Raw genomic sequence first — 8,772 nt, 5'->3', positions numbered from 1 at the left:
TTAGCCGGGCATGGTAGTGCACGCCTGTAGTTCCAGCTACTTGGAAGGATCACCGGAGCCCAGCAGGTCGAGGCTGCAGTGGCCGGGAGCATGCCACTGCACTCCAGTCTGGGTGACAGAGTGAGACTCCAACTCAAAAAAAAAAAAAAATGTTTAAACTTGGTTTTTCTTCTTTGAAATACTAGACAGGTTCAGCTCAGTGGCTCATGCTTGTAATCCTAGCAATTTGGGAGGCCGAGGGGAGAGGATCACTTGAGCCCAGGAGTACGAGATCAGCTAAGCAACATAGTGAGAACTCATTTCGGTTTTTTTTTTTGGTTTGGTTTTTTTTTTTGAGTTGGAGTCTGAAGGTTGTGGGAAATACTGTAAATAATATATATGTATTTTTTTGAGTCACAGTTTCTCTCTGTTGCCCAGACTGAAGAGCAGTAACATGATCAGGGTTCCCTGCAGCCTAGAACGCCTGGTCTCAGGTGTTCCTTCCACTTTAACCTCCTGAGTCACCGATCCATGCCTGGCTAATGATTAAAATTATTTCTTTGTAGAAATGAGGTCTTGCCGGGCTCGGTGGCTCAGCCTGTAATCCCGCGCCTTTGGGAGGCTGAGGTGAGTGGATTGCCTGAACCTGCGGGGTTCAAGACCCGCCTGGGCAGCTTGGCGAGACCTCATCTCTACAACAAATCCAAAAAAATGAGCCAGGTGTGGTAGCGTGCGCTTGTAGTTCCGGCTACGTGGAAGGCTGAGGTGGAAGGGTAGCCGGAGCCCAGCGGGTCGAGGCTGCGGTGGCCGGGAGCGGCCACTGCACTCCAGTCTGGGCGACAGAGTGAGACTCCCAATTCAAAAAAAAAAAAAAAAAAAATTGAAATATGTATTTATATACACATATATTTAAAGTCTTTCTTATAGAATGACTATCATTCTATTGAAAGAAAAAAAGATGATATTCTGAAATATGAACCGTGGTGCTGAGGGCTAATAGTATATTGATGGGTGAAAATTTATGCTGTAATTTATCTCTGAAATTGCTTTAAAAGCAAATGCCCATTGCACACCCCAGAATAAGCCCTCTTTTTCCTCCTCCCTCCTTTCCTTTCTTTCTTCTATTCAACCAACCATCCATTCACCCATCCATCCACCCATCCATGCGTCCATTCACACTCCAGAACAATTAAATCAAAACGTCTAGGGGTTGTAGCTAGGCATCCGTGTTTCCTAACTATCACCAGCTGATTCACACACAGCCAAGTCGAGGAACCACCGTGATGAGCTTTCAGGAGTTTACAATCTGATGTGGGAAATTGAGGCACTGCTGTTCTTTTAGGCTGGCAACTTTCCACTAAGATCCACTTCCCAAGGCTATATAATTTGTCAACTTACCCATTACTTGTACTTCTGAGACAAACAAAGACCTTTTTTCTCTTTTCTGTTTTTGGTTATCAATTATTTCATAATGTCAGCTCAAACATCTTTTTGATTATGAGTCGGTGACTGAACTATAACAGCAGTTTAAGCTTAAAAGGCATACTGAAGAACTTTGCTACTAATTGAGAGGTTCTGTTCTTGTTTTTCTGAATGACAAGGTACTGAATAGATTCTTCAAAAATGAAGAAAAGAAAGGACTCACAATATTAAAAACACAGTGCAGTGACAAGTAGTTCAACTAAAAATATAATCTTCCTTGGGGATTTTCAGCAGGCTGCCACAGTGTAGCGAGGCTGATTTATTCAAATGTATATTCAAGTTTTTAGGCTGACAAGAATTAGCTTCTCAACAATTTACTGGGGAAAAAAGATGGTTACCATGTTATTAAAATGTGATTTCAGAGTGGTTTAAGTGCAACTTCTCAACATGTCAATTATGTAAACGTAGAATTCCGACGTGACAATGAGGGTGGTTAGGATGGTACGAGGAGAAAAACCAAGCTGGATTCATGGGCCAAGTTGGGAAATATAATTCTAAACCACAGAAACTAAAAGGCTTTTTCCAAGTCTTACATAAATCAAGAGTTCTTTGAGAGTAACCAAATGTTAACCCTAACACCGTGGATTTGCTGCATCGATGGCTGTGTGGGTGGTCTCATTGTGAGTCAAAGAACAGCCTGGACAGCCTGGGCTCAGAAGTATCAGTCCCTGATCACTCCAAGTAATACATGGCTGGCTTGGTCACATGATCCATGACCATACCATACCATACCAAGGAAGCCCTGACTCTTACCAGACAAATGTTTTCATAGGTTCCTAGAAGAAAACCTTTATATTACTTGCCTAAAATAACTATGATAGTATATGCAGTTATATTAAAAGTTTTTTCCCAAGATCCACAAACATATAACCTCCATAATATCCAAGGAGGTACCAATTCAAGAATTTTGAATGGCTGAGAATTAGCACCTTTAAAGTAAAGTTCAGTTCACCAAATAGAACTATGTGTGTTCACTTTAGTTCTCTCTGCCTCATCTGTCCTTCTTCCCTTCCTTCTATCCATCCATCCGTCCATCCATCCACCTACTCCCTTCCTTGAGCTTACTATAAGTCAGCATATGTTATAATGCAAAGAATAACGATGATGACAATAATGACAATGATGAATCAAGTTAAAATTTATTAGGTGCTCATTAGATATCAGGTACTATGTTTTATAAACATCATGCTATTTAATCCTCTCAACAACCCTAGAGTGCTATTACTAGTCTTTCCCATCTTTGCTGGTGAAGCAACTAAGAATCAAAAAAGATGAAGGAATTTGCCAAGGTCACCATCTTAGTAATCTGTAGAACAGAGGTCCAAAGCTAAGACAAAAATGAATTAGTCAAGGTTTCTGCTCCTCTGGGGCTCAGTCTAACAAAGACCAATCAATAAAGAAAAAAGCATCCCCCAAGTATTTCAAGTATGATGACTAGGTATGTTGATGATGTTCCTATAAGTGACTCATCAACCCAACTCTGGTACTGAGGTAAGAGCAGGAATGAGAGAGTTTCTGCAGGGGATGTGACACAAATCCATCGCATTAGACAGGTGGGAGGGGTGCCACACAAACAAAGGCCCAAAGTCAGGACCCTGAACCTGACAGGCAGAGTATAGAAGCCTGGGGCAGGGGAAGGACGTGGCATACATGATGGGGGAGAAGGGATCAGATCTCAGAGCCACACCAGCAAATGTAGCCATTGCAGTTCAAGCAGTAGTCGGGAGTCACCACACAGGACAGTGTCAGGGCTGTGTTTGCAATTGAGAGTGTTCACTTTAGCAATTTAGAGGTGTAAATAGCAAAGTCACTCTTTGATCTTCTGTCTACCTGATAAGCATCACTTTGAGACAAGTACGAACTAAGGGGAAATGAACACCGACATGTGGAATAAATGTATAAAGATGCCTGCAAATTAGATTAAATAATTGCCATTCCTGCTTAAATGGACTCCACAAAGAGATGCCTTCTAAACATTTGGTAGAAGACAGTCTTAGTGTCTTAACTGAGGGGTACCAGTCTCTCTTCTATTAAGTTTGTTTAACCTTCTTTACACATATTTTGGCAAAATAGTTTCTACTTAGTGATAAAAGATGGGCTGGAAGAAGCATTTCCTCCAACCTTGAAGTGTCCTTAATAATTGTCCCAGTAACAGTGGTTGCCATCTATCCTATTGATAGAACAAATCTCCTTCAGAGGCAATGTATTCTACATAATGTATTTCTCAGATGAGATAGATCTTTCTGATTCTCCAAAGTATTATCTCCGCTGAGCCCAACAGCAGAGCAGATTTTGGACTAAATTCTGACCCCACTACCTACAGCAAGCATGGCCTTGGTTGAGGTCCTTCATCACTTTAAGCTTTAATTTCTTGATTTGTAAAATGTGGCTAATCACTGTATTAGGCTGAGCCATAAGACTCTGCCATTCTCCAACCATTTTGATCTGTCTATAGAGTTCTCTTAAGGACAAAATATGATGGTATATAAATGTTTAGCTGTGCCCGACACATGATAAATTACTGATAAATATCAGCAAATACTATTATCATCATCTTTATATAATCCCAAGCTCCAATTAGGGCTTCAGTGCCTTTATTATTTAAGCAATACTTTGTTGTCTTAGTGGACCTGTTTTCCCATATGGTGATATTTTCAAAGTCCAATACAGCACACTGTTCCATTGAAACTCTTATCTCTTCCGCAGCCATTAAATATCTCAGGGTACTCTATGCAGAGAATTGAAATTAACCATGCACGCAACATTGGCTATCTATACTTATTTATCTTGACCAGACCTACCATAATTCATTTTCCTGAGAAAAATAGAATGCATTTCTCATGATGAAATGGTATGCTATTAAAATAAGTTACATTTCAAGGCACTCTGAGCTGCAGCCCAGTGCATAGTAAACCACAGTCCCCAGGCCAAATTCCAAATCCAAGCACTTCCTGTTTTTGTAAATAAAGTTCTATTGAAACATACTCACATTCAGTCATGTAAGCATCATCTGTGGCTACTTATATACTACAATCAAGTCTCACTCAACTGTCAACATATTCAGCAATGGTTGCGTAGTTACCACAGAGACCACATGACTCATAAGAGCAAAAACATTTACCATCTGATTCTTTACAGAAAAACATTACTGACCTGTGTCTAGTCCAGTGCTTTAAGTAATCATTACTTAACACTAGCAATAATGAATATATTTGCTAGAGCTAAAGATACTATATAACATGAGCTTTTATTTTATTGTATTTTATTTATTTATTTATTTTTGAGTTGGAGTCTCACTCTGTCATCCAGACTGGAGGGCAGTGGCCACTCCCAGTCACCGCAGCCTCGACCTGCTGAGCTCCGGTGATCCTTCCGCCTCAGCCTTCCAAGTAGCTGGAACTACAGGCGTGCACTATCACGCCCGGCTGATTTTTTTTTTATTTATTGTAGAGATGAGATCTCGCCTGCCCAGGCGGGTCTCAAACCCCGCGGGCTCAGGCAATCCACTCACCTCAGCCTCCTAAAGTGCGGAATTACAGGCTGAGCCGCTGAGCCTGCCTTAACATGAGCTTTTAAATGTACTGGTAGGATGGTGAGGAATGGGGAAAAACAACTACAGAGTCAATGTATCTATCCTCCAAAGTCTGGTTTTTACTCTTCTTGGAAGAAAATATTTGTGTCTTCAACTTATATATATCACTTTGATTTCATAAAACATGATAGTGATGACTGAACCTAGAATTCTGCTGGGAAATAAAAAAAATATTTTACAAATATTGGTGTGGCTAATTTGAACCCATTTTCGTTTACATCATGGTAGTGTTGACTGTTTTTTTGGTTTTTTTTAGTTGGAGTCTCACTCTGTCGCCCAGACTGGAGTACAGTGGCACGCTTCTGGCCACCGCAACCTCAATCCGCTGGTCTCCAGCGATCCTTCCGCCTCAGTCTTCCAAGTAACCAGAATTAAAGACATGTGCCACCATGCCTGGCTAATTTTTTTTTAATTTATTGTAGAGATGAGGTCTCACCAAGTTGCCTGGGTGGGTCTCGAACCCGCAGGCTCAGCCTCCCAAAGCGCTGGGATTACAGGCTGAGGCACAGAGCCCAGCCAGTGATGACTTTTAATAATGGCAAAAGGGCTCACTGAATTTTTTTTCTGACAAATTTAATTACAAAGTGACATCTAATTACTTATGCTTCTCCACCAATGGTATGTTTTTGAAGAACAGTATCATATAAAATTATCAAAAAATTATTATGCTTTACAACAACTGTAACAGAAAGACATGAGACACAGAATAAGCGAGAAAGCAAATGGCTTAATTCCAATGTCTAGCCTAGGTCCTGGCATTGTTGTTAAGTGCTAAATAAATAAGGATATGGCACCCTCTGTCACCAGGCTGGAGTACAATGGGTAATCATAGCTCACTACAGTCATGAACTCCTGAGTTCAAGCAATCCTCCTGCCTTGACCTCCAAAGTAGTTAGGACTACAGAAAGGTATGTACCACCATGCCTGGCTACTTTCTTGCTATGTTGCCTAGGCTGGTCCTGAACTCTAGCCTCAAGCGATCCTCCAGCCTCAGCCTCCCAAAGTTCTGGGATTATAGGTATGAGCCACCACGCCCAGTGAGAACAAAAATTTTCTAAAGGAGGGAAGAAAGAAGGCATATGGACTACTCTGATATACCAGAATACACAAGAATTTGTAGGATTTGGAGTATGTCCCACTGTATGTCACTTTTCCAAAGCAGTTGCTCTTAAGGCGACTCATCTAAAACCAAGAGAAGAGGACACAGTAATAAAGAAAACAAAAGAAGGTAACTAAGCATTTACTCTCAAAGAGAACTGTGAAGCATCCTCAAGTCCACAGCTTTGTATCGGTGTAAATAAAAATAACAAAAGAGTAGGGGGAAAAATGCTCAGTATAGTAATAAGTACTTTGTGATCCCCAGTATATGTGGTATATGTGATCACTATAGTAACAATAATTTCTACTTGGCACCTGTCAAGCTTATAGCTTGCAGGTAATGTGAAGCTCATATTCCCTTTCCTCTCGGTTGCTAGTTATCTCAAAGCTCATTCTTAGTCCTAACTTTTAATGATCATGAAAATCCTTATGAGATCCACACATCACATCTGTCCCCTTTTCCTGCTTAGTTTTCTTATTTGTATCTTATCATAATGTATGTATGTATTTTTAAAAAACCTCTCAGATCATTTAAGGATTAAGAAACAAATGTATATTAACAATAGTTATATACTCTTATCAACTGACGTGTATCTGGTAATTTCCTGCATTATGGCTATTCTCAATAATCAGCAACCCTGCAAAACATAGGTGATAATCCACTTTACACAGGTTTGGAAAGTGAGGTCCAGAGAGTTTAGGTAGTTTGCTTAAGCCTGCATAGTTAGTAAGTAATAGAGTTGGAGTTTAAGTTTGGTTGATCCCCAAAACCTGTGTTTTTTTTTTCCCACTACTCAAGGGCTTATAGGATGTTACCCAGGTGTTCACATACTATGGCTCTTAGCAACTCTGGTTCATTGCCTATTTTGCAGATAAAGTTTTATTGGAACACCACCATGATCATCCATTTGCATACTGTCTATGGCTGCCTCCATGCTGCAATGGCAAAATTGAGCAGTTGCAACAGAGATTTAATGGCCTAAAAAGTCCAAAATATTTACTCCTCAACTCTTTACAAAAAGTATAGTGATCTCTGTATTACATGGTACTACTTTGGATTCATATTTTTGTTCAGTAAGGGATGAGAGTGTATAATCTATTTTAGAAACATTTTTAAAAATTATGTAAGAAGATTGGATGTCTAAAGAGTTAAATTTCAGAAGGAAAAAAAAAATTTACTTATGGTGGAAGCACTCTTCCCTGATGTTTCTAGATATACTAAATGTTTCACAGTATGATTTCTCAATGCCTTAAGATGGAAAATGTATAGGATGGGAAGACTTTTCAAAAATTTCCTTAAAAAAATCACAATTAAGATCTAGATTTAGAGCATTCATTACAGCTGAAATCTGCCTCTGTTTTTCTTTTCTTTTAGTTTTCATACTGTGTAGAAAAGCAAAGCAACATGATCTTCTGTTAGGCAAACCAAAAATGGATTTCTCATGTTGAGCAAAGAGTAATACAGATATGTTGGCTAACACATTATTCTTAAAATTGAGCTAGGGAGAAAAAGAAAGATTAATATGTAATTTACACTTTGGTCTTCAGGGTAATTTATCCCTCAAAATTTGGAATTTATTTATAATTTATAGCCCACCCACTTCCATAGAAGGATTTGAGACAGCAAAACTTGGAACACGAATCCAAGAATATTATATCTGGGATTAGTAGATTCAAATTCTGAAAGTAATTTAGCAGAAAGTAAAAACAAATAACCTTGTTAAAGACTTTTTTCCCCTCAAATGTTTAAAAAGTAAAGAAAGGATAGAAAACTGTTATTTTAACCTTGTTTTAAAAAACACCACTGCTCTATATTACCTTCTAAGTGAAACAAAGCTTAATTTCTTTAAATTATACTGGAGACAGGAAGTTGAGAAGAGAAATAGAAATCCATGATCAAAAATTAAGTTCTAAGAATCATTGGAATTGCATAATTATTTGAATATAAATTTCCTATCAGTTTCAATTAATTTCCAAGGAAGTGTCCATTTTGTCAAGGATATATGGAACTCAAACTATAAAACATTTTTGGAAAAAGAAAAAGTATTATGGGACACCTAGCTCTAAGCTTTGTTCAAAATGTATACTTTTCAGTAAACTAAGAAGCTACTACTGGGAACAAAAATGTGCAAAACCATCACCAAAACCACCCCCCTAAAAAAAAACCAACAACAACAACAAAAAACAACTGAGGTTTTCAAGTCCATTACAGAAAATCCCAATATTTGGTCTGAATGATTAGAAAGAGACCCAGCTTTTCATATTCTGATAGATGCCTCTGCCTGCCAGGCGGTGTGGAGTCTGGCTCCTCTCCAGGGCTACAGTTTAAACAAAAATATCCTTCAAAACTCAGTTTGGGTGGGACTTACCACAGGCTTTGGTTTGGAACTTTCCAGTCATGCCCAAAATAATTTGACCTGAGACACACTGGCTGACGACCACCACTACCGCTAACTCTGGGGAGGACTATCTGGAAGCAGACTGGGGTTCTTGGGCTGACCACCCAGAAAAGTGAGGGAAGAATAACAGAATAAATGAATGAAAATGGGAGGACGCAAGCAAACAGAGAGCAGACAGAGGAGGCCAGGAGGAGGCGAGCCTTCCAAATACTGGCTTTGGCC

Source organism: Carlito syrichta, unplaced genomic scaffold (assembly GCF_000164805.1).
Source record: "Carlito syrichta isolate Samal-C Ts95f unplaced genomic scaffold, Tarsius_syrichta-2.0.1 Scaffold305386, whole genome shotgun sequence".
Lineage (NCBI taxonomy): Eukaryota > Metazoa > Chordata > Mammalia > Primates > Tarsiidae > Carlito > Carlito syrichta.
The sequence above is the reverse complement of the archived record's forward strand: the minus strand, read 5'-3'. Positions refer to the sequence as shown.